Source organism: Podarcis bocagei, assembly GCF_964188305.1.
Source record: "Podarcis bocagei genome assembly, chromosome: 1".
Classification (NCBI taxonomy): Eukaryota; Metazoa; Chordata; class Lepidosauria; order Squamata; family Lacertidae; genus Podarcis; species Podarcis bocagei.
Window position 1 is genome coordinate 7,201,789 of NC_138125.1, and position 27,277 is coordinate 7,229,065.

Sequence of the window (27,277 nt, forward strand, 5' to 3'; positions counted from 1 at the left end):
CCTCCTATTAAACAACACTTGTGGTTTTTGTTTCTCTTTTTTTAAGATTGCAATGTTAATATTTGAGCGTCCATAATATGCGTCTCTTGAGCAAAGGCTTAAGCCTATGGTGTTCTCTCCCACATGACTCCTGTTTTAGCAATTATTGATGGATATGTTGAAACCAGCCAGAAGTTGCTTTATCTTACCTTTTGAGGTTAAAAAGAAAGATTATTTTTTTTAGTCTAGTTTTTATTATTATTATAACGGCTTGGCAATTAGCTAATAATAATAATAATAAGTTTTACAATTATAATTTTTCCTTCTCAAATCACTCACCAACTGAATCTGCGGCCTTGTCTATCAAGGACTGGCCCATAATGATTTTGTTGTTGCTGTTGTTTTATTTGGCTGGCTCCGCGGTCCCTGAAATGCAAGATTTATCATTAAAATACTGGCAGGTACTTCACTGAAGTGGCACTAGCAACGGTTGTCCTAATGCGTATTTATAAGGAGTGACAGTCAGTTGAGGGTTTGTTGAAATGAGGCCCTTTCCTCCCTCTCTCTCTCTCTCTCTCTCTCTCTCTCTCTCTCTCTCTCCTCCCTTCCTCCCTTCTTCCTTGAACAACTTGGAAGGTTTCGACTCATTTTGTCTTTTCAGGACTTAGCCAAGATCAGACACAATTCTGCAATGCATATGCAGATTTTGCCTCTTGTTACTTTCTCTAATGAGCCTTCACTTAATCAATTTGACAGTAGCCTTTGTTTCCCCCCCTCCCCAACTCCTCCTTTCTGACACATACACTTACCAAGGAAAGTATTTCAGGAAAGAGTTTGAGGAGTTTCAGGGGGGTATTAGGGAAAACGACGTCGTGAGGGAGCCATTTTTAGGGAGACTGGTGGAGTGTTTCTTTTTAAAAGGGAGGGAAGGGAGGGCAAAGTTAAAACCGAGGAGTGGCAATCGCCATGAAGGTATGACTTGCAAAAGCATTAAAATAAGGACATGATTTGAGTTTAATTAAACAGCCACCCACATAAAGCAGCTCTCTAGGAATGGTTAAATCCTTGTTTCCGTTACGGGCCAGTTGAGGCATGTGTCCTAATCATGGAGCACCAACAAACTTGGAGGGGGGGGGGCTAAGCATGGGAAACAGAGTTATATCAGCAGGACATTGCTTATGAGAGCACACTGGGGCATGTTCAGACTTGGATCACAGCCACAATTTTGCTCCGTCATTCGGCACATCCTCTTGCCAGTGGTCCACAATGTGCAGCCTCCCTGGGTGCCTGCACTTTAAATCCCGAGAGAAGATATAGTGATGTAATTCCACACGTGCAGCTGTCTCAGATCAGGAAGAACAGGGCAGCCAGGGAGGCTTCAGTGTGCTGGAGATACATTTACTGGGAGAAAACACAAACAGAAACTCCCATCAGTCCCAGGTGAACTCCCAAAAGTGGATTTCGTTCTCAAAAATTGGGACCTCAAAGAGGAAGAAATGCAAGAAGTGACCAGATACCTGCCTGTACCTCTTTGGCTATGTCTCAGACTTAAAATACTCCCGATAAATACTTGCTTACCTGAGGCAGTCTCCATTAATTGTCCTGACTCTACCTAGTGCCCCAACCAGCCAAGAGAAACGCACTTATAAAGAACCAGGCACCATGTGCACAATGGGGGCCTGAGTCATGCGGTTTATCTGAATTTTAAAGTACAGTGGTACCTCGGGTTAAGAACTTAATTTGTTCTGGAGGTCCGTTCTTAACCTGAAACTGTTCTTAACCTGAGGTACCACTTTAGCTAATGGGGCCTCCTGCTGCCGCCGCGCAATTTCTGTTCTCATCCTGAAGCAAAGTTCTTAATCCGAAGTACTATTTCTGGGTTAGCAGAGTCTGTAACCTGAAGCGTCTGTAACCTGAAGCGCCTGTAACCTGAAGCACCTGTAACCTGAAGCGTCTGTAACCTGAAGCATCTGTAACCCGAGGTACCACTGTAAACTGACCTGATTTGCACCTTCTGCAGTAAAAGTCTGTTTCAAACGATAATGCTCCTTCGGATTTCACACTCCTCAGATCAGATAGTGCGCCAAAGTGCATTACAAATCATGTATTTTGGAATAAAATGCATCTGGAGATGCCTACATTGGAATGAATGTTCTTTAAATATGTATTATTCAGATACATAGCTAGGTATTCCAAAATACTATTAAATATTACTCAAGTATCTGCATTTTCATGCTTCTCTTTTTTAAAAAACAAAATAGGAGATTAATGCAGAACAAAACAGAGATGTGAATGGACACATGTGTCACTGAGGCAAACTGGAAACAGAATGATTTGTCCCTTCTAAGTATCTGCTGTCTCCTCTGCCCATTTGGGGAGTTTGGGGACGGAGGTGCATTTCACTTGTCTGCTGTGATTGCCCAGCAGCCATTTGTGATAGGAATGGGTGTTGGCTTGTAGGTTTGCTTCCTTTCCCATTTTTTTGATTCCCGATATAAACCATGAGGAATTCAGATGAACTCGGCCTGGAAGGACTCAGAATCCCTGGAAGCATCCGTCCAGACAAAGGCAAGTGAAAACAGCAGCAGGAGCCACAGTAAGGGAAACGTTGGGTGACGATAATAATAATAATAATAATTTATTATTTATACCCCGCCCATCTGGCTGAGTTTCCCCAGCCACGATGTGTCGAGAACTGGCAGGAGCGTTTCAGAGTTTTTTTAAGTGATTCATTTGCATTCCTTCACCCTGGGCCACCTTGGACCTCTTCGGAGGAGAAATCTTTGCAAAGATGCTCTGCTCTTCATACACCCAGCAGCCAAACTCTTGTTTTGCAGCCAACCGTTTGGAAGATTTTTGCCACCGGGGTGAAGACAGGACTTCACACCATGACAACTAGGGTGGGCATCCAGCAGCTCCTGGTTTTGTTGTGACCAAGGCGCAACCACCCCATGGTGGGAGTGACCTTTCCCGTTCTGGAGTCACAGGCAACCCGGGGAGAATTTGCTGCCATCCTTATTCCCCCCTCTCTCCCCTTCTCTGAAGCAGAGAGCTGCTCCTTCTCTCCCTCTTTTCCCCCCTTGTGTCCACACCCAGAAACCTGTGGGCTCCATGCAATCACAAAGACGACATTACCCACATCCTTTCCCCCACATCAAGTTTTTCGTTCTTGGGACCCTTCCTGCAGCCATTTTTGTTTTTATTTCCGCGGGTGACTATCAGTGATATATGCGGGCTATTTTAAGAATGTAGGACAGAGGGGAGGATTAACATCCTCCTTCTCTTCTCTGTGTATCAGAGCTTCTTAGCCGTAATTAATTGGGACACAGGGTTTTGTACTTTGCAATCAGGTCATTTGACTACGAGCTGCCCAGCTAGATTTTCTTATTGTGTTGTTTTCTGGGGGGATTTTTTTTTTTTGTCTGTTTGTTTCACAAAAGCACATGTTTCCTGCGTTCCTGGGTATCTTTCTAGGGGGAAGATTTAAACTTGCCATTTGAATAAGTCTTTGCCACAAGTGTTTGGCCCCCGGGCAAGAAAGCGAAAAGAAAGGAAGGGGGAGGGTTGGGAAGAGAGAAAGGGAGAGGGAGGGAATCCGTTTTGCTTCGTGCAACCATAGCCCGGAGGCTCCCGTCTTTCCGAGTTTGATGCAACTGGCCTCACACCGTCACATGGCTGTGATGTCAGCGCGGGAGGGCCTTGTGTCAGACAAATCTGGATTTAGGGGAATTATAGCAGATGTTGCAAAATGGCAACAGTTTAGCGAGTCCCTTTCATCCCACCGGCGAGGAGGCAGGTCCGCTAAGTGTACCAGACAGAAAAGAATGTTATCTTTGATCCCTAACACTCATGGGGGAAAGGGGGCGATGGTGGGGCTTTGCTCGTCAAAAAAAAAAACAACCGCACAGAAGCGCTCGGAGTAATGTTGACGTGGAGGAGGCGATGGGAGGCAGATGCAAAGGAAGAAAGGGCTTCTTCTACACAGGCTGGGTACGGGGCTGCAAGTGGGAATCCCGATTTATGGAGGTGTCTGCCCTGGTTATAATATTTAATGAAGAAGAAGAAGAAGAAGAAGAAGAAGAAGAAGAAGAAGAAGAAGAAGAAGAAGAAGAAGAAGAAGAAGAAGAAGAAGAAGAAGAAGAAGAAGAACAACAACAACAACAACAACAACAACAACAACAACAACGTGTGGGGATATATTAAACAATCCAGACTTAGCTAGATCAAAAAGCAGAAAAAGATGGCCTCCTACTTTCTGAAGATGTGTTGACAAGCGTTTTAAGGAGGGTGGCTGGAAGGAATGGAGGAGAGCAAATCTTTGAGCTCAGTGACTCTCCATCCAACTGCCATGATTTTTTAACATATAAGTATCAGGGACTGGCTGTCTTCTCCGGTTCTATTAGCTTCCTTTGGCACATAAAATTGGACCCTCTTGATGAGAGGAAAACGTTGAGGTGGGATTTTGATTTGATCTATCAAGACTGCTCAACGCTTAGGTTTAGCTGCCATTGAATTCACCCCAGATCCACCCAATCCCTGCCCTTGGGTGTTTGCAGAGGCTGTGAATCAGACCTTCGTCCGGACTTAAATCTAATTTGTGTTTGCGCATACCTGCATAGATAATAGAATGAAGTAGTATGTGTTGGTGTGTGTGTCTTTACAGAACAGACTGTACTAGTTCAGAATGCAAGCAGGGAATGCAGGTTTTTTTTAATTTAAAAAAATGTTCCCCTTGCGCATATATATATATATATATATATATATATATATATATACACACACACACACACACACACACACACACACACACACACACACACACACTATACACACACACACACACACACAAGTTCTCTTTGCAATTAAAAGATTAGCAACTGGAAGCACACAACAACACTGGGCTAGGAGGATAAATAGTTTTACTTGGCATAAAGTAGGCATGGATCAGTCTCTCTTCTGCCCACGTCCATTCACACGTCTGTTCCATTCTGCTTTCACCTTAATCAATGGACTTTTCAAACATCTGTTCAAAAAGTTGTATTTAAGTATGCATTTTATCACACAATCTCTGTTAAGTGTACATTTTATCTTGGTGTAAACATTCCTACATTTCATCCTAACATATGTATTCTGGGACATACCTGAGCCAATCTATGCTTAATAAAATTTGGAGAAGAGTGAGATCCAATGGATAATTATGTTCCTATCTGCACATTAGTCCAGAGAGCATAAATCAATTAACATTAGAAGTCGCAGAAAGCAAATTCCTCAAATTCCTTTCTCTCGGTTTTTGCTTGGAGGCAGCTCGGTTTCCCCTCTGTCCCAATAACTGCATCACCCATCTGTTATCAGATGGGGTTTTTTACATCCCCGGGATTACATCAGCTCTCTCTCTCATGCATGTGCAGGCCAGACCTTTTTGCTGAATTTGTTTAGCGTCTAGTCCATTAGAAAAGTTCTGTTATGTGCATCCCACTTCTCTGAACAGTGAGAACTTGCAGGGGCCCAGGACTTACCCAGATTTGGTTTCCGTTGGAAGGAGGCCACTGGAGGCTTATTTGCAGTTTTGTAATATTTGCTTTTATTTACAAATACACAGGTCGAGCATGGAAGGGAGCACAGCTCAAGTGAGTCAGCAGACAGCCATAATCTAATGCTCTCACGTCAGATCTCCAGGGAGATAGTCAGCCCCCTCTTCGCAAAAATGCTGTTAGCTTCCAGAGCCTACAAACTGAGATCTTTGTATTTTTCTCAGCCTCTCTCTCTCTCAACCTGTAGTCTATTGTTCTTTCCACAGGCAAGACACCTGGATGCTTTCATCTTTAGCTGTGAGAGGGGAAGGTCGGACCATTCTGCCAAATGATCCTGTACCAAGAAGCAATTGGCCAACTATTTAATTCCCATATCATCACTAGTTTACCTAACAAAGAATATGCCAGGCCAGACCTGCAACTCTCCCCTCCCCAAAGCTTACAACAGTTCCCCCCTCATGCATTTTCTCACTGAGGTAGTCAACCTGTGCTTGGACTGTACCACTTCAGACGCAGGTAATAATAATAATAATAATTTATTTATACCCCGCCCATCTGGCTGAGTTTCCCCAGCCACTCTGGGCAGCTCCCAATCAAGTATTAAAAACAATACAGCGTTAAATATTAAAAGCTTCCCTGAACAGGGCTGCCTTCAGATGTCTTTTAAAGATAGGATAGCTACTTATTTCCTTCACATCTGAAGGGAGGGTGTTCCACAAGGTGGGTGCCACTACCGAGAAGGCCCTCTGCCAAATTCCCTGTAACCTCACTTCTCACAATGAGGGAACCGCCAGAAGGCCCTCGCCGCTGGATCTCAGTGTCCAGGCTGAACGATGGGGGTGGAGACGCTCCTTCAGGTATACAGGACCGAGGCCGTTTAAGGTCAGCACCAACACTTTGAACTGTGCTCGGAAACGTACTGGGAGCCAATGCAGATCTCTCAGGGCTGGTGTTATGTGGTCCTGGCGGCCACTCCCAGTCACCAGTCTAGCTGCCGCATTCTGGATTAATTGCAGTTTCCGGGTCACCTTCAAAGGTAGCCCCACGTGGAGCGCGTTGCAGTAGTCTAAGCAGGAGATAACTAGAGCATGCACCACTCTGGCGAGACAGTCCGCGGGCAGATGGAGTCTCAGCCTGCATACCAGATGGAGCTGGTAGACAGCTGCCCTGGACACAGAATTAACCTGCGCCTCCATGGACAGCTGTGAGTCCAAAATGAGGTGTTGGAGGTGTGGGGACTTACATGGTCAATGGTTCCAGGGATGAGGTTGGGAGTTGTAGTTCAGCAACATGTGGAGAGCCAAAGGTTCCCTACGCCTGGCGTAGATAATCATTCAGTCATGTGAATGCCACTAGCAGTCGGAAGTGGTACGGTCCCAGCCCAGTGTTACAGCCTGGGCCTGAGTCTCATGAGGACTTCAAAGACCAACATTAATAAGTGGCTGAACTGAACACACTGAAGAAGAATTTCTAGCCTAACCCAAAATACTGGGGCAGCAAAAACATCTGAGTTATCTCCTCTCTATCTGCCTATCACTGTGCCCGCTTTCTCTTTCCAGCATGGGTCCAGTGTGGTGTAGTGGTTAAGAGCGGTGGACTTGTAATCTGGTGAACAGGATTCGCCTCTCCGCTCCTCCACGTGCAGCTACTGGGTGACCTTGGGCTAATCACACTTCTCTGAAGTCTCTCAGTCCATTCACCTCACAGAGTGTTTGTTGTGGGGGAGGAAGGGAAAGGAGAATGTTAGCCACTTTGAGACTCCTTCAGGTAGTGATAAAGCAGGATATCAAATCCAAACTCTTCTTCTTCCTCCTTTTCTTCCTGATTTCATGCAGGGAACTTTAGACCCAAGAGCCAAGCATGGACTTCCAGACTTCTCCATCTGGCCCTTGAGACTTTTTCCCAGGCCACACCCCTCCCCAGCCCTACTTCGTACTCTTCCTTGGGTGTTTTTGCCGGACTGGAATATGCCCTTGAACAAAGCCCCTTTCTCACTCAGGTGGATGAATGGAGAGTGGGGTGTGCAGAAATGCCCACTGTGCAAAAGTGTGTTTTCAACCGCTTACTCCACTTACGATTGCCTCTTGCCCCATGCACCATTGGGACATGGCCACCAGAAAGTAACCCAGATGAGAATGAGACCCCTGGCTAAAAGAAAGATTCCCCACCCTTGATCTAGTGTAACAACAACAACAACAACATTTTATTTATATCCTGCCCTCCCCAGCCAAAGCCGGGCTCAGAGCGGCTAACAACAATAAAAATAGCACAATTTATATAAAATCACAGTCAATTAATTGAAATACATTCTAAAATCATTTCAGAATCAAATTAATGGCAACCATTGGAACAGCTCTGTCTTGCAGGCCCTGCGGAAAGATGTCAAGTCCCGCGGGCCCTAGTCTCTTGTGACAGAGTATTCCACCAGATCAGGTCCACAGCCGAAAAAGCCCTGGCTCTGGTTGAGGCCAGCCTAACCTCCCTGTGGCCCAGGATCTCCAAGATGTTTTTGTCTGAAGACCGTAAGGTCCTCCGTGGGACATACCAGGAGAGGCGGTCCCGTAGATACGAGGGTCCTAGGCCATATAGGGCTTTAAAGGTTAAAACCAGCACCTTAAACCTCATCCTGTACCCCTGTACTTGCAAACCGTTGCTGGTTGGAGAATTGCATTGCAAAATTCAGGTAAGCATGAATTTTGAGGGATGGCTGTGTTTCAGTTCTCATATTGTTTCGGAAGGTGCAAATTTAATGGATGCAGTTCAATGTGAACTGAATAGAAATTCTCTTAGTTCTGGAAGCCAAGGCCATTTAATAGCAGCAAGTGTTCTTCCTCTGTTTGATGTTCTGCATTCAGGTTGTTAGCCTTGTTGGTCTGACACAGTCGAAATAAATTTTAAAAATACAAATATATTTTTTTCCAGTAGCACCTTAGTTTGTTCTGGGATCTGCAGTTTGCCAAACTACTGGGATGCACATTGCACCATAGCCAGTTAAGGAAAAGTGTTGGTGTCAGAGTGTGTGTGTGTGTCATAATTGTTGCTCTCTGCAAGGTATGGGGGGGTAATGGTTCATTAAGGCAAACATACCTAATTCCTGCTTTCTGAGACAATACGCAAACCAAAACTCAAGTCATCCTTCAAAATTTTCACTTCTTTGAATATTTCAATACACCTCTCCAGCCAATTAATACATACAACATTGTAAGTGTGCTTTAGAATGAAGGTATTGGTGAGGACAACATGCAGGAATGCATTTCAACAAGGGAGATGACTTTGTAAGGATGGGGGAAAAAAACACAGACAAAATTGCACACATATTAGAAGAAACTATCCGCAAAATGCCAATAAATTTGCACAAGGACTTTCTTTTAAAAATTGTGAGCTTCTGAAAATGTGGAAAACTGAACTTTTGCAGAAAATTTTATTATTTTTGTATGTGTGGAGAACTGAATTTAAGATTGGAAAAATAAGAAACTGGGAAGAACCGAAATGGGGAAGTTCGCCTGCACTTATTCCCTGCACACTCAGATACTAAATTCAGCTGACGGCATGTTATTCCTTTGTCAGACATTTGTCACCTTAAGATAGGTGTGTGTTACTTTCGCTCAGCATCCAGTCTGAAGAAGACCTCTAGAGAACCTGCACACTTGCTAGCAACTTGGGGATATTTCACCTGGTCCTTAATAAAGGGAGCTCTACCTGCAAGGTATCGACACAGCCTAGCAGCCTACTAATAGAGTAATTGCTTATTAATACTTGCCAGCAGTTAAGTGTGAAACGGGTCTTTTGTGTAAGCATCTTCAGTTACATCTATTTATTTTATTTATTAATTAAATTTCAATGCCGCCCCCTCACCTGAGGATCTATAGGGAGGCAAATATCTAATATAGGAGCAAACTTGAAGAGGGAGGCGTTCTATCTCTTGCCCCCCTCCCCTTCCTTGGACCCCCACCAGCAACTCTGCCACCACCACCCCACCCCACGTTTGTCCGAGCGCACCCTTGTCTTAATTGGAAACGCAATTGTTTAAAAAATGGCATTGCCCCTGAAAAGATTTAGTGAGGGATGAAGAAATCTCTTGAACCGAAGGCCATAATCTGTTGCTCCAGTTCCCTTGGCTGGGTTGATTCCTGAGGAGCACCAGTCCCTCTCTGGCAATCCTCCCCAGCAACTTACGTCCCACCTAGAAAATCTCCTGGGATCCCTATATTATTCCCCGCTTTTCTTTCCCCGCACCCACCCTTTCTCCATTCAGCCCGAACAGAAGAACAAGGGAGCAGGTTCCAAAAGGGCAGGGAGACATCAGGAGCCAGAGAAAATGCTTGAGAATAAGGTCAGGGCCTGACTCCTCCTGCCAACAGTTACCGGGGAGGGGGCTGCGGCCCCCCTCAACAGTGTTCAAAGGCTTTAGTGGGCTTTGTTCAACTGTGTAGGGATTAGGCCGGGCGGTCTGAGAATTTGCCTTCTAATTAAAAAGGATAAAAGATAGAAGTAGCATTAGAACTAAAACACCGCAATGATACTTCACAAGGTTGAGCTCCTTCTCTCTCTCTCTCTCTCTTTTTTTAAACACACGCACACAAAACACTGTTAGTCACAAGACAATGTAAGAAGTCACCATCAGGCTTCCTTCATCCTTTTTTTTCTGCTCAAATTTAAACAAGGGTGGGGGGAGAAAGAGAAAGAGAGAGAGAAGGGGAGGAAGAGGGAAAGCGGGGAAGAAAAGTTTGGAAACTCTTCCAGCTGTTCCTTCGTGAGGACAGAAGACTAATTGTATGGAAATGATCTGTTTACAGTGTAGGGGTTTTTTTGTTCTTAAAACCTCTAGTGGGTTTAGGTGGGAGGGGGCATTTGCACCTCCAGACGCTGCATTTAGCGGGACGCACCTCAAAGGGAGACGGGGACCCATCAAAATGGGCTCGCTACGAATTTAATTCGATTCGATTTACCTCCCTCTTAAATAATGCATTCTCTGCACTTCTGCTGTGTGAACAAGCGCCAGCTCTCATTAACATCTTTGCCCAAATTGTGTCTGTGCCATATGGAATATGGGCTACGAGGTTTGGCTGAACTGTTGTTTCGGGATCCTCTGGTTAGCTGTGAGCACTTTTTTTGCCTGCGGCGGGGTGTGGGGTGGGGCGGAGAGAGAACCAGGAGATCTTGTGCTTGAAGAAATGAAGATCTGGCCTCAGTCCTCCTGCTCGTTCATGTGACTGACCCCGACATCAGGCTGATAAGATGCCCGGCTGAATTCAAGGCAGACCAGTATGACTTTATGGATGGATTTATTTGTCCTTTTTGGACCAGGAAACAGGGCTGAAGAAGACAAACAGAGATGGTCGATGGAATGTGAGCAACTGACCCATAAAAACTGTTTATTTGTACGTCGTTTTTTTCCCTGGTAAACAATGTTCAAGGCAGCTCCCAACATAAGAAAGCTTACATTATTCACTCATGGCAAAATTTAAATATAAGCTAATGAGAACATCTCCAGTCATTGAAGAGACAATAAAACAAATCCATCTATGGATAATTCAGAATGAGGTCTAACAATAGAAATTCAAGAATGTAGTTTGGATTTATGTCAGGTTCCCAGGTTCCCAGCTTGATAACACAGTAAGCGTAGATAATGAAAAAGGAGGATTTATTGCAAAAACAAACAGATAGCTCCAGACAGCTCTAACGAAGCACCATTACACAAGATGACCCTTCTGAAGACTCCTTCCGGCCTCGCCAGCAGATATTGAACTTACAAACCTTACGTCTCTTGCTTTGCTTCCTATCTATCAGCCCTCCCATTCGCCGGCTCTTAGGACTGAGTGGATCAGCTCTCACCTCCTCCTTTTCTGAGAGGCTGTCTCTGAGTTCGTTTGCTCCTGTTTGTGCTTCCTGTAAGCTTTGGCTGCATTCTAGCCTGCTCTCAGCTACTACCTTATCTGCCGGCCCGTCAAAGTCAGGAAGAGCCGAAGTCTGCAGCTGCCAACTCTCTCCTGCCTAACATCAAAGCCCCCCTGTTCTTGGCTGCTTTCTGCAGTTGGCAGCAAACCTTTGCTTTGAGCTGGCTCATTCCTGACAATTTACATCCAAAATATTGCATCCGCAAATCTTGACCCCCACCAACAGCCCCTAAAGAGTACCACACTCTGCTGTCCTCTAAAGATCCTGAGGAGTAGAAGTCTGGAGTCAGACCAGTCCTTATCTTCCCAGGTGAGGTTCCAATAGTTTAGGCTTAGCAAGGAGCAGGTCTTGCAAGATGATAGTCTCTTCCCAATGCCCCCTTGTCCCAGGTACTATGGTTAAGTCCTGTGGTGCAGTTCTTTTGTGGGGAGAGGGCAAGGAACCCCAGAGTTGGCACAGCGGCCTAGGGCACTGAATTTTCCAGCTTTCAAATTCCAAAAATAAGGGGGGCTAAAAAGTTGTAACGTAACTTGGGGTTTCCAAAATATTTTGATTAAATTAATAGGTTAGTTTTGCTTGGTAAGTAAAATCCGTGTAAAATTGCATAGAAATCATTACAAATGATTGCCAAGTACATGCAGTTATTATACATTAATAACATTATTTATTATTATTATTATTATTATTATTACTATTACTATTTATTTATTTATTTCACATTACCTGACACTTTCAGAAGACAGAATTAAAATCCTTTGGTTTTTCTGAAAGCAGTTTCTGTGCTTATTTGTCAAACGTAGACTTACCAACCTAATGTTGTCCAGGCGCAAAAATAACAGCAGGTTTGAATTAACCTTTCTTCTTCCTGTTTAGCGGGCACTGCTACGGTCTTTGGACTGGTTGCTGTTGAAGAACCAGGAAGAAATTTTCCTGCATTGGCAGGTTTTGTCTTCCCCGTAGCAATTCATCACAACTTGGGCGGTTTAAGGCCTTGGGCGGAATTCTTTCGTCTTTTCTTCCCTAAAATGGGGGGGGGCATGAAGTGGTGACCCTACCCTGGGGATATGGGGGTGGGCTGCCTGCGTACACATGCATCTTGCAGGGCACCCCCATATCCCATTTACCCTGAGGAGCCCCCATTGCCCCGGCTGAGGGGGATACACACCCAATGCCTAAGCCAAGGTCTTCCTACATTTGAAAGTTTAATAAAGTTGTGGCCAAATTTTAATTCCATAACACGTTGTCACGAGTCATTATTCCTTTCTGGTGGTCCCAGGGGGGTGGGGGGGTCGCCGCCTAGTCACGCAATGAATTATGGGAAAGCTTTAATGAACTATTTTGGAGAATGAAAGGAGCAGCATCCTGCACTCACAGTAGCCAAGCAGTTTCTTCAATGGGAATCCCTCAAGGAGAAGATGAGCACAAGAGGGTTTGTTTAACAGCCTCTTTTAACATTGATTAATTCTCTGAGTTACAGTTGATTAACTGATTGCGTTTGAATTAAGTTGGTTAATTGAATTATGTGCATTACGGTTTATGACTGCATTCGAATTTAGTGGATCGGATGAATTCTCTGTCACAGTTGATTAATTGATTGCACTTGACTATACAGTCAGACCTCATGTTATGTTTGCATCATGATACGTTTTTTCAGGTTACGTCCCGCGGCGACCCGGAAGTACCGGAAAGGGTTACTTTCGGGTTTCGCCGCTCGCGCAGAAGCACAAAATGACATCACGTGCATGTGCAGACGCGCTGCTGCAGATTGCGCTCTTTTCATGTTGCAAACGGGCCTCCAGAATGGATCCCGTTCGCAACCAGAGGTACCACTGTAGTTGATTATTGAATTCATATATAAAAAAACTAAACTAAAACAAAGGCGCTTATCTTCTTCGCTTTTAGGTGATGTACACATTTGTCGCAGCAGACATCGACCTAGAAAAGGGGCAAATGCCGCTTTTGAAATGGTTCTGGCTGTCAGCAGCTTTTATAAATACTTGCAAAAAATAGTAGTAGTTAAGTAAAAATATCATAACCTATTAATCTAGACATTTAATCAATTAATAAAGTGAATATTGCCATGGATGTCCATAGAAATTTATTTTCTTTTGAGGGAGAAGAAAACCCAGAAAGAGGAGAAGGATTAGTTTCTCTCACACACAAACAAAAAATGAGAAGAATGGAGTCTGTACATTTTTGCCTCGTGTCTCAGGTTCTAATAACTTTCTCTTTTTAAAAACTGAAAAGCTAGGACTCTGGGGATTATGGTTCATCCGGGTGGAGGGGGGAGAGAACTGCCCCCATTGCGGATGTCCATGAGCCCTACTTGCTATTAATGGATGCTATTGCTTTTTTATCACCACTTACAAGCTCCAAGCTTGTAATCCATTTCCCCGCTTTTTTTAGTTTAAAGATGGGTTGTGTCTGCAAAGAGTGAGGAAATCAACCTTCTGTGGATGCCTGCAAAGCTGTTTCCGTCCCCTGTCCCCCCCCCCCCGCCAGACTCCTGTGTTTTATGTATTTATTTATAAATGACACTTATATCCTTCTCTTCCTCCCAAACCTTGCAAAGTGGTCCAAGCAACATCTTCCCATCCAAGCAGCCAACAGAGCCAGCCCTGCTTAGCTGTGTCGTAGTTCTGAAGGTAATGCATGCAAACTCCAGCATATTAGCAGTGGAAGAACAGGATGGGAGGAAAGGAACCCGAGGAAAAAGAAGGGGATGAAAGGAAAAACCGACCCGACCAGCTTTGTGACGTAACGTGAGACGTGTGGGAATAAAGAGGCCATTCCTTTTGCACTCGCGTGTGCAACCAGAGCCTCACTGCTCTGGAAGCTCGGAGCGCTGTGTCACAACCCTCCCACCTTGGCCCCTCAAAGTGCAATTTCGATAATGTTGTCAGCCACTCATGGAGAAGTGTTCACCTCCAGGTCCTTCTTCAGAAAAGGTGGCTTGGGCTTATTGCCAAGAGCATGGGTAGGCAAACCAAGGCCTGAGGGCTGGATCCGGCTCAATTGCCTTCTAAATCCGGCCCGCGGACGGTCCAGGAAACAGCGTGTTTTTACATGAGTAGAATGTGTGCTTTTATTTAAAATGCACCTCGGGGTTATTTGTGGGGCATAGGAATTTTTTCATATATATTTTTCCAAAATATAGTCCGGCCCCCACAAGGTCTGAGGGACAGTAGACTGGCCACCTGTGAAAACGTTTGCTGACCCCTGGCCAAGAGAAGAAGAAGAAGAGGAGGAGGAGGAGTTTGGATTTAATATCCCGCTTTATCACTACCCGAAGGAGTCTCAAAGCAGCTAACATTCTCCTTTCCCTTCCTCTCCCACCACAAACACTCTGTGAGGTGAGTGGGGCTGAAAGACTTCAGAGAAGTGTGACTAGCCCAAGGTCACCCAGCAGCTGCATGTGGAGGAGCAGGGAATCGAACCCGGTTCACCAGATTATGAGTCTACCACTCTTAACCACTACACCACGCTGGCTGGAATTGTGAGGCCAAAACAAACACCTTATTCAGGGAGTAGGCAGGTCACAACCGCCTCTTCTTGACAAATTGGCCTCAACGGACATGTACCCTCCAACATTCCTCAGATGGAAATAGGGACATATTATAAATGCAATAAATAAATACATAAAGAGAGAGCATCCGAAATTAGGGCACTTCTTGGCTGCTGCTAATTTCAGGTAGGAGTCAACTGCGCGCCAGCAAATTCAAGATGTCCAGTTAGAGCTGGTTGGGTGTTCTGTCCCAGAAAGGTCTTCTCTGAAAGATCAGGAAAGAGACGAGGAAACACGCAGGGAAACAGTTGGTGCTTGCTCTGATGCAACATCATCTCTTCTCCCCACAATCAAATCAGATTCTGCTTTAAATACCCAACATCCTCTAAGCTCCCTGCAAAGAAATCAGGATGAGTGATGAATAAACAGGCTGCCTTTCATTGCCTGGGGAAATAAAAAGCTATTTGCCTGGTGTCGAAAGGATAATAATGAATCACCGAGAAAAGCAGACAGGAGACAACTTTGCAAACAGTGAGGTGCCACCCCCGAAAAGGCCCTCTGCCCTGTTGCCACACAGGATACTTTAGAAAGTGGCAACATTTATGGGAGAGTGTCAGATAGTCAGTGGGGCAGTTAGGTAATTTTAGATGCCAGACCTAGTCCACATTCACACCACACATTTAAAGCACTTTGAACAGTCATAAAGGTAAAGGGACCCCTGACCATTAGGTCCAGTTGTGGACGACTCTGGGGTTGCAGTGCTCATCTTGCTTTATTGGCCGAGGGAGCCGGCGTACAGCTTCCGGGTCATGTGGCCAGCATGACTAAGCCGCTTCTGGCAAACCAGAGCAGCACACGGAAACGCCGTTTACCTTTCCGCCGGAGCGGTACCTATTTATCTACTTGCACTTTGACGTGCTTTCGAACTGCTAGGTTGGCAGGAGCAGGGACCGAGCAATGGGAGCTCACCCCGTCACAGGGATTCGAACCACCGACCTTCTGATCAGCAAGTCCTAGGCTCTGTGGTTTAACCCACAGCGCCACCCGTCTCCCTCTTAAACAGTCATGTCTTCCCCCAAATGATTTGGGGAGCTAGAAGTTGTGCAGGGAAACATTTAAATCAAAGCTAAAACCCTAACAAATGTACACTCGTCACAATGACCCAGTCACCCAGCTGAGAAAGCCTGTTGTGGGGGGGGGGAATGTTTTCAGTTGCTTCCCTGGGGTGCAGATAGTGGGCATCTGTCGTATTTCTTGAGCAATGATATTCCACAGAGTAGGGGCCACCCCAAAGAGATCCCTGCTCCAAGTTACTTTCTGGTATCTTTCAAATTTGCAGAAGAAGCTCTTCCTCAGACAGCACTCACCTATGGCATGGGCAAAGTATTACATTCTGCTAGTAGTTCACCCCTCCAAGCACCTTATTCACCTTATGCACCAACAGCAGTCTACGGACCAACCGCAAGGAGTGCATAGCCTTATATTCTGCTTTAATGAATCTTACAAACATTACGCTAATATGCATCTCCTATTTTTATTGTTTTTTGTGCACTTCTTATAGTTTTGGAACTTTGACCATCCACGTTTGTGTTTGCGTGATTACCGTACTTCCACACATACACAAAGGTGAGTGATGGGGTAGCAAAGTGGCCTTTGAGGATACACAGAAGTTTGCCATCCCCCAAATAAATCCCTGCTGCTTATCGGCGTTATTGAGAGATAATATGATCGCCGTAACACTTGTCCGGCAAATGAAAATCCTTGAAAGGCTTGTGTGTAATGTTTTCATTCTCCCCCTGTCCCCCCTTCTCTTTTTTTGGCCTTCAGAATATCATCTTGAAAACACACCAGCCCTCAAACAGATTCCTTTGTCTGTTCGCCAGGTTGGAGTCTTTCCACTGGCTCTGATGCGAAGGCACCTTGGTCTGATTTCGAACGCCGCCATCTCTCAGGATGGCAAGCAGAGATGGAACGTCGGCTCTGTGCCTTAGCCTAACCCCGGATTTCTCCTTGGCAAAGGGATGCCAGGATTGCCAAATTACTTAGGAGAACGGGGGGTGGTGTAGGGGAATCAAGGATGGTGCTTTAGTGATACGGGCAACCGTCTCCCAGCGATTGAGTTGGGAAGGGCGCAAGTCTCCCCGTTCCTTTCGAGTCTCCAATTTGGGCAACGACCAAGGTCACGAGTTCAACAGTCAGGGCTTTATCCTCTCCGCCAAGCCCTTGCTAGAGTGCTTGGCTTTGATCTGAAGAACGAGACTCAGCTCCCTCTGAACTTGAGTCCAAGATGGTGACTGGCAAAGTCTTGGCTCCCACTCCGCCTTGGCTGGCCTGACTGGAGGTTAGATGAAATACTTGTCTGACCCAGACAACAACAACAACAAAAAAAGCCCAGTCCTTGCCAGTTGTGTTAATAAAAAATGGGAGGGGGAGATCAGAAACATTATCACCAGTAGCACTGCCATACATACACAATGTCTTCATTTCCACTTTAAACAGAGTCACCCCTTTGAACACACAGTTGCCTTGGACCGACCCTGCTTCAGTTAAAGTCAAGATCATTTTTTTCACATTGGCTTCCAGTGTGTGTGTGGGGGGGGGGGGAACGGGGACTCAAACCACACACTTTCTTTTGAAACAACTCACTTGACTAGTTTGCACATGTGGCCTTTTATTCCAAGGATGAACGAGGCTCCTGGCTCCCACATAAGAGAACTCCTGGCATGTCGTAAGTAAGTAAGGAGAGCTCTGCTGCAGGATCAGGCCAAAGGACCATCGAGCCCTGTATCCTGGTCTCACAGCAGCCAACCTGAATCGGGATAGGACTAAGCCAGAGAGATGGTCCCATCACTTCCTGGCAAATTAAAAAAAATCCTTCCAGTAGCACCTTAAAGACCAACTAAGAAGGGGAAGAAATGGAGGCAGTGAGAGATTTTACTTTCTTGGGCTCCATGATCACTGTAGATGGTGACAGCAGCCACAAAATTAAAAGACGCCTGCTTCTTGGTAGAAAAGCAATGACAAACCTAGACAGCATCTTTAAAAGTAGAGACATCACCTTGCCAAAAAAGGTCCATATAGTAAAAGCTATGGTTTTCCCAGTAGTGATGTATGGAAGTGAGAGCTGGACCATAAAGAAGGCTGATCGCCGAAGAACTGATGCTTTTGAATTATGGTGCTGGAGGAGACTCTTGAGAGTCCCATGGACTGCAAGAAGATCCAACCTATCCATTCTGAAGGTAATCAGCCCTGAGTGCTCACTGGAAGGACAGATCATGAAGCTGAGGCTCCAAGACTTTGGCCACCTCATGAGAAGAGAGGACTCCCTGGAAAAGACCCTGATGTTGGGAAATATGGAGGGCACAAGGAGAAGGGCATGACAGAGGACGAGATGGTTGGATAGTGTTCTTGAAGCTACCAGCATGAGTTTGACCAAACTGCGGGAGGCTGTGGAAGACAGGAGAGAGTCGGAAACGACTAAACAACAACAACAACAACAAGCCAGAGAGAACACCACATGCCTGTTGGATCAATCCATCAACTTCTGATGGGTGATTTAGAAGGATTGGGTCCGGCATCACTTTCGCTGCCCGGGTGTGCCAGTATCCATTCACAGCAGAGATACATCTCAACTCAGCTCCTTCCTTGGAAGTGTCTTCAAGGTTGAAGGTACACACAGTTGTCAATAAACACTCACTGATGCCATAAAGATTCAGTCAAGTTCAGAGGTTTACTTGACAGGCATAAAAGCATATTGGTAGCCAATATACACAGCCGTATACACAGCTTCCTGCAGCCAATCAGAAGGTGCGCTTTGGTTTCCGAACGTTTTGGAAGTCGAACAGACTTCCGGAACAGATTCCGTTCAGCTTTCAAGGTATGACTGTACAGACGTTCACCTCTGTCGTGGTTAAGGCAATGCTTAGAATCCAGCAGAAGTCCAAGAGTTTCTCTCTCTCTGCTTCTCTCGCCGCAAGAGACTCACAAGTTAGAACAAGTTGCACAGAAGCATTGTTATCAGTACTTCCATCTGGTACGCAGGCTGAGACCCTACCTGCCCGCGGACTGTCTCGCCAGAGTGGTGCATGCTCTGGTTATCTCCCGCTTGGACTACTGCAATGCGCTCTATGTGAGGCTACCTTTGAAGGTGACCCGGAAACTACAACTAATCCAGAATGCAGCAGCTAGACTGGTGACTGGGAGCGGCCGCAGAGACCATATAACACTGGTCTTGAAAGACCTACATTGGCTCCCAGTATGTTTCTGAGCACAATTCAAAGTGTTGGTGCTGACCTTTAAAGCCCTAAACGGCCTCGGTCCAGTAAACCTGAAGGAGCGTCTCCACCTCCATCGTTCAGCCTGGACACTGGGGTCCAGCTCTGAGGGTCTTCTGGTGGTTCCCTCACTGTGAGAAGCGAAGTTACAGGGAACCAGGCAGAGGGCCTTCTCGGTAGTGGTGCCCTCCCTGTGGAACACCCTCCCACCAGATGTCAAAGAGAACAACAACTACCAGACTTTTAGAAGACATCTTAAGGCAGCCCTGTTTAGGGAAGCTTTTAATGTTTGATGTATTATAGTATTTTAATATTTTTTTGGAAGCCACCCAGAGTGGCTGGGGAAGCCCAGCCAGATGGTTGGGGTATAAATAATAAATTATTATTATTATTATTATTATTATTATTATTATTATTATTATTATTATTATTATTATACTGTGCACATGCAAAGAACAGTTCCCACAGAGAGCTTCATTGCACAGACAAAACAAACTCAGCCTTCTTCTGCTTCTGGAAACTTCTCCTCTGTTCTCTGTTTCTGGAACAAATTATTCTCACACAGAGAGAGACTATCCAACTATGCCTGCCCACCCTCCAACATTCCTCAGATGACAGTAGGGACAATCCATTCTACATCAATGACCCCTCCCCTGGGTCAACTATTTACATGCACTGCCAATGGATGTGGGGAAAGGGTGGGGCTGGCTGAGTTGCCCCCATGGCTGTTATCAAGAGGCGTATGTAACAATACCATGCCGGCAAATGTCTTGGTTATATGCGGGAGCCTTAGAATACCAAAACTGTGAGGCTTCCATCAGCCCACCTTGAGCGTCAGAAGAGGCACCCACGTCAGATGTTTGCAAGGCAGCACTTCTGCGCCAGCCATGTGGTCTCTATGGTTGGTGGCTATGACTGCAGAAGGGACCTGTCCCCTCCCCACGGATCCCACTGTGAGGGGCTGGGACGCCGACGCCACCTCCTCTTCCCCACTTGCAGAATTTGGGAAGACATCGTGAGAAGTCAGGATGGCTTAAGGGTTTTCATGACCCTGCTCTGGAGGGTAGGACTCAAACCCATGGCTTCAAGTTACAAGAAAGGAGATTCTGACTAAACATCAGGGGAAACTTTCTGACAGGAAGAGCTGTTCGTCTGTGGAACAGTCTCCCTCAGGAGGTGGTGGACTCTCCTTCCTTAGAGGTTTTTAAGAAGATGTTGGGTGGTCATCTCTTGTGGATGTACGTTTCCGAGCACAGTTCAAAGTGTTGGTGCTGACCATTAAAGGTCCAGTCTTGAGGGCCTTCTGGCGGTTCCCTCATTGCAAGAAGTGAAGTTACAGAGAACCAGGCAGAGGGCCTTCTCTGTAGTGGCACCCGCCCTGTGGAACGCCCTCCCACCAGATGTCAAAGAGAAGAAGAACTACCAGAGTTTTAGTAGACATCTGAAGGCAGCCCTGTTTAGGGAAGCTTTTAATGTTTGATGCATTACTGTATTTTAATATTTTCTTGGAAGCCGCCCAGAGGGGCTGGGGAAGCCCAGCCAGATGGGCGGGGTATAAATAATAAATGATGATGATGCTGCTCTAGTTGAGATTCCTGCATTGCAGGCGGTTGGACTGTGTGACTCTTGGAGTCATCAACAAGCTTGCTCCATCTTCCATGGGACAGCCCTTGAGATATTTGAAGATGGCTACCAGTTTCACACAGAAGCACATCATTGCTTACTTCAACTCGCCGGTGGGAACAACTCAAAGGCCATGAAAGAAGGAAGGGTAACAACAGGAAGATTTAAAGGAACTATTGGAAACTCAAGGCAGTAGAGATATAAGATGATCAGAGCCCCACCAAATTTGAAGCATGGGAAGTCCCAATAAAAATTTATAACTTGGCAGAATATTTGGACCATATGATATGTATTTGTATAATTTGGAATATTTAATGTGATTGGATTGGATTGTTAAAATGGAAAATTTAATAAAAATTATTTTTTTAAAAGAAAGAGAGAGAGAGATATTTGAAGATGGCTCTCATATCTCCTCTGTCTCCTCTTCTCCAGGCTAAACATACCCAGCTCCTTCAACCGCTCCTCATCTGTCTGGGAGCTCAACAGTTATCTCAGTAGGTTAGAGCGCGATGCTGAGAATGCCAAGGTCGTGGGTTTGATCCTCGTACGGACCACCTGCATATTCCTGCCTTGCAGAGGGCTGGACTAGACGACCCTTGGGTTCCCTTCTACGATTCTGTGATCTGAAGGGCCCACAGCGTAGCCACCCCTGGGGTGATTCTGGGTTAGAACCGGAAAGCTTTGGCCGCCTCTTCTTTGGAACGGTTGCAAAGATCAAGCTGTTCACCTGGCATACGAACAAGGTATTAAAAGCAATTCTGGGTGTTTATTGCTGGCGTGGAAACTCTCCATGGTGATGATCAGAAGGGATGGCATAGTAACCAGAGCTCTGTGCTACAGGAGAGCGAGAGAAAGCGTTATCGCAAGCAAAGGCCTGGGGAGGTGCAGATAAGCAAGAACATAGACTGCTCAGTCCCATTAAAGTTTGTCATGCACCAAATGTTTTGGGGGGGGGACACAACTGAAGTAGAACAAGGGGATTTCTGGACGGCCTTAACTTCAAGGATGTAAAATGAAGCTGGAAGGAATTTGCTCCCCTTACCGTTCCCTCCACTCCCCAAAAATAATAATAATCCAAATTTCATCTATATTTCCGAAAAGAATGTTTTTATTCATTTTTTCAAATAACCGTAACACGATGATACAGCCCAGAGCAAACCAACAGAAAACAAACAAACCAAAATTGGGGCAAAGATTCCAGGAAAAGGGATAACAACCCGGGACTTCGTAGGCGTGAGGACCTGACTTTAGATGCACACATACGTTGGCTGAAGATCCCAGAGATCAGCCAAGCAAGTCATTTGATATCCTTCTGGTTATCTTGGTGGTCTTTGATCTAAGGCATGGGTAGCGGGTGGCGCTGTGGGTTAAACCACAGAGCCTAGGACTTGCCAATGAGAAGGTTGGCGGTTCGAATCCCCGCGAGGGGGTGAGCTCCCGTCGCTCGGTCCCTGCTCCTGCCAACCTAGCAGTTTGAAAGCACGTCAAAGTGCAAGTAGATAAATAGGTACCGCTCCTGCAGGAAGGTAAACGGCAGTGGCGTAGCGTGGGTTGTCAGCACCCGGGGCAAGGCAAGTAATTTGCGCCCCCTAACCCGTGGATTTGCGCCCCCCTAACCCCCAGATGTTGCTCCCGGTGCGGCCGGCCCCCCCTGCACCCCCCACGCTACGCCACTGGTAAACGACATTTCTGTGCACTGCTCTGGTTCACCAGAAACGGCTTAGTCATGCTGGCCACATGACCCGGAAGCTGTACGCCAGCTCCCTCAGCCAATAAAGTGAGATGAGCGCCGTAACCCCAGAGGCGGTCACGACTGGACCTAATGGTCAGGGGTCACTTTACCTTTACCTTTACCTTTATGGGTAGGCAAACTAAGGCCTGGGGGCCGGATCCGGCCCAATCACCTTCTCAATCTGGCCCGCGGACAGTCGAGGAATCAGCGTGTTTTTACATGAGTAGAATGTGTCCTTTTATTTAAAATGGACCTCTGGGTTATTTGTGGGGCCTGCCTGGTGTTTTTACATGAGTAGAATGTGTGTGTTTATTTAAAATGCATCTTTGGGTTATTTGTGGGGCATAGGAATTCGTTCTTTTTTCTTTCTTTTCAAAATATAGTTCAGCCCCCCCACAAGGTCTGAGCGACAGTGGACCGGTCCCTTGCTCAAAAAGTTTGCTGACCCCTGATTCTGCAAAATTAACTAACACAACAGAACTGTACCAAACTTTGTAAACTGAGTGATATGCACTGGACTCATCAATTTCTCCACCAGGGCTTAAGAATATAACATGAGCCTGTTGGGTTCATCTAGTCTAGCATCCGACAATATTCCATACCCTGTTGAGTCACGCGGTCAATGAAAGACCACCCAATACTTGGCTATCTCTTTGAAGGTAAAATATTCTGCAAATATTCTCTGGATGTGTGGATAATATTAGATCTTTAGCACTTGCATTTGACAGCCGCAGATTTCGTGGTAGCTCCTAGGCTGCTGCTGCAGTGGACATATGACAGTATCAGATCAATGACTAGATGTACGGTTGCCTGGAATTTAGATGACCTTCATTCATCCATTCATTTAGCCAATCGAGAGAGCAGAAATTCAAATTTTGAGAACTGCTTCCGACTCCAAAATGCGAATGCTGGATTTTGAGGCTAGCTTTCAACAACAAAAATATAGCTTGCAAAATCTGAAATGTCATAAAGTGGCTGGGGCAACCCTGCCAGATGGGCAGGGTATATTATTATTATCATTATTATTATTATTATTATTATTATTATTATTATTATTATGGTACCTCGGGTTACAGACGCTTCAGGTTACAGACGCTTCAGGTTACAGACTCTGCTAACCCAGAAATAGTACCTCAGGTTAAGAACTTTGCTTCAGGATGAGAACAGAAATCGCGCGGCGGCGGCAGCAGGAGGCCCCATTAGCTAAAGTGGTGCCTCAGGTTAAGAACAGTTTCAGGTTAAGAACGGACCTCCATGACGGACCTCCATGACGAATTAAGTTCTTAACCCGAGGTACCACTGTATTATTACTATTATTATACCACTTCTAACAGGGGTCACCTGCATCTTCACTATCCCAGTTCTACAGCAAATCTTGATTCTGTCTGGGCTGTCATTGGGCCCAAACTACGGTACATGTTAGATTTAAATTGCATGTCTTTCACCAAAGAATTCTGGAAACTGTAGTTTGTTCTGGGTTCTGGGAACTGTAGCTCTGTGAGAGATAAACTACATTTCCCAGGCTTCTTTTGGGGATGCAGTGTGCTTTAAATGTATGGTGTAGATGCAACTATAACAACAAAAGCATCCAAAGGACATCAGGTTGGGGAAAGCCAGTGTGGTGTAGTGGTTAGAGGGTTGGACTATGACCTGGGAGACCAGGGTTTGAATCTGCACTCAGCCTTGAATCTCACAAAGATGACCTTGGGCCAGGCCTAGCCTACCTCACAGGGTAGTTGTGAAGATAAAATGTAGAGGAAGAGAACCATATGCACCATCTTGAGGAAAAGGGGGCATATTGATGTTGTGGTTGGCATCTCTCTGTCTCAAGAGACAACGAAATGGACTTCCAAGAGGCACCATCCAACCATCTTAGGGATTCCACTCTGGATTTGTGTAAGGTCTACTCCTGAGCTTTTTCTTCTCTCGAAGGTGTCCCACAAGACAGTGGAGGTCCAGGATCAGAGTTTTCCTTCTCCTAGATGGGCTCCTAGATGGAGAGCCAGTGTGGCGTAGTGATTAAGAGCGGTGGGTTTGTAATCTGGTGAACAGGGTTCACTTCCCCGCTCCTCCACATGCAGCTGCTGGGTGACCTTGGGCCAGTCACACTTCTCTGAAGTCTCTCAGCCCCACTCACCTCATAGAGTGTTTGTTGGGAGGAGGAAGGGAAAGGAGAATGTTAGCCGCTTTGAGACTCCTTAGGGTAGTGATAAAGGAGGATATCAAATCCAAACTCTTCTTCTTCTTCTCCTCCCTTCCCAGGTGGAAGAGCCCCACCTGCCCCTATATAGATATAATAAATCATAAATAAATGAAGTCTTCTCTCACACACCCACAAATTTCGCTACAGGCCTATGAACGGTTCTCAGCTAGACTTCTTTTGGCCCTTCATGGATCTCTGTTACTTATTTTATTGCCCCGTTTGTACAAATAACAGTATCAAGAGATAATGTCACTGTGGGCAACTCACCTTCCAACACAGTGCTCTTGGCTACTGCAAATAACCCTCCCCGTTGTCGGTTAAGATCAAGTTGTCTCTGTGTTTCTCCGCGCAGCTGTCTGAAACAAACATGAAGGGGAAAACTCTCTTTGGCACACTGAAACCATGAAATGCATGCAAAAAACACAACAACAACCCAGGACTTAATTAAAATTGCCTTTTCAAATTATGCTGCTGGAAGAGGGCAAAGTAAGCGCATCCCGAATTGTTCCAACACTGCTGGAGCCCAGCGAAAACTCCATTCATCCTATGTATGGGATGCTACAACATCAAAGGGAAACATTTAGCCCCCTCCCCAACACACACACACACCAAAAAAATAAAAGGCATTTCTTGTCTTTTTGTGCTGTGTAAATCATCTCCAGCACTGGAGTCATTGTCTCCTCTCCCTACATCTGAAGCCTCCTGCGGGAAAGTAGCAGCGAATCGAATCTGAGCATGTAAATCAGGTGGCAGGGGGAAAGGGGGGGATTGGTCCTGCAGCTGGTGATGTCATGGTGGTGACATCATCCACAGGACCTATGGACCATGGAGTAGAGATGGTCTACTGAACTGGAGAGGGAGATGACCAGAAAACAATGAAGCCGTGGGCTTAAGCCAGGGCCGGGGAGATGAAGCAACATGAACCCGCCTGATGAGAATTAGTGCCCCTCCAGACTAAGGATGGGGAGAATTTGATTCTGCTTGCATTTTGCAGTGAGGTTACGAAATCCGAACTGTGTTTGGAAGGTTGAGGTGCTTCCACCATAAAATGTGGAACTTTTACTAGCGGTCTAGAAGATGCACCCGTTGGGTCCCTTCTGGCTTTCTGCCCTTTCCAGCGCTGATATCCTCCTGCTGCTATCAATCTGGTATTTACCACCAACATATGACGGTAGAATAAGCCCTTGAAAAGGCTGGGCAAGGGGGGAGACCCACCCAGGGAGTAAATTCTCTTTTTCAGAAGGGATTGGTGTGTGTGTGTGTTTTTTTGCCCCCTGAAATAAATCTCCCAGAGCTTTCCAGCCTAGAGAAAGCTTAAAGACAGTCAATGGAGAACAGGGAGAGAAAATGACAAAACATTATGACAGGGGACACTGTAAAACAGACCTTGTGGAAATCAGCCGAGAGCAGAACAGGTTTGATGTCAGTCACCGTGTGGGAGTTCATGTCAAGAATAAGATTATTTTCTTTCTAAAGGAAACGCCATTGTAACAGCTCAACCGAGATGGAGAAATCCCTCCTCATGCTCCTGACTCAGAATTCTCAAATTCACGCGGAGGTTTTCAGATGGAAAAGGGTACGTCTAAGCGCAGTCCTGGAACCTGTCTAAAAACAGCAAGGGCGAGTCTGAAACCAATGACGTGGAGAGCACCTCTGAGCATGCACAGAGGGCCGTTGCCTTCGCTGCTGGATTTGTCATGTCTAAGCCGAAGCAATGTTGCAGTTGCCTCCGTTTCGCCCGACCCCTTTCTCTGATACTCGCTCTGCCATTACAGTGGTACCTCGGGTTAAGTACTTAATTCGTTCCGGAGGTCTGTTCTTAACCTGAAACTGTTCTTAACCTGAAGCACCACTTTAGCTAATGGGGCCTCCCGCTGCCGCCGCACCGCCAGAGCACAATTCCTGTTCTCATCCTGAAGCAAAGTTCTTAACCCGAGGTACTATTTCTGGGTTAGCGGAGTCTGTAACCTGAAGTGTATGTAACCTGAAGCGTATGTAACCCGAGGTACCACTGTACTCATTTAGAATTAGAAAAATTCCCTAAATTATGTGATGGACAGGAACAAGAAAAGACAAGACAAGGTGACGTGACAAGCAGTTTATAAAATAATGCAAGGCCCAGAGAAAGAGGATAGGGGGGAGTTTCTCTCTCTTTCTCCTAACACTAGAAGTCATGGGCATCCAGTGAAGCTGAATGTTGGACAATTCAGGCCAGATCAAAAAAAGCACTCCTTTGTGCAGCATGTATTTAAACTATGGAACTCACTTCCACTGGAGGCAGCAATGTTCACCAACCTGGTTGGCTTTCAAAGTGTTGGTTGGCAGGCTTCCCACAGGCATCTGATTGGCCACTGTGAAAACAGGATGCTGAACTAGATGAGCCGTGGGCCTGATCCGGCAGCAGGTTCTTTTCATGTTCTTATGGCAAATTGGGGAGTCCGTGCCCCTATGGGGCAGACATTTTCTCCCCCCACCAAAACAATTTCAAAGGAAGGAAATGCATGTTACAGTCACAGTACAGTCACTTCCTGG

The 27,277-nt window shown here is 45.8% G+C and overlaps 1 long non-coding RNA gene across 1 annotated transcript; it reads right to left on the reverse strand.

Moving 5' to 3' along the window:
• Positions 1-320: 320 nt before the first annotated feature.
• LOC308587520 lies at positions 321-27,277 on the reverse strand. Its single transcript, XR_014008423.1, has 3 exons — positions 26,132-27,277; positions 25,013-25,101; positions 321-405 (listed from the first exon to the last, which is right to left on the reverse strand). It is a non-coding gene; the product is annotated as an uncharacterized lncRNA (long non-coding RNA).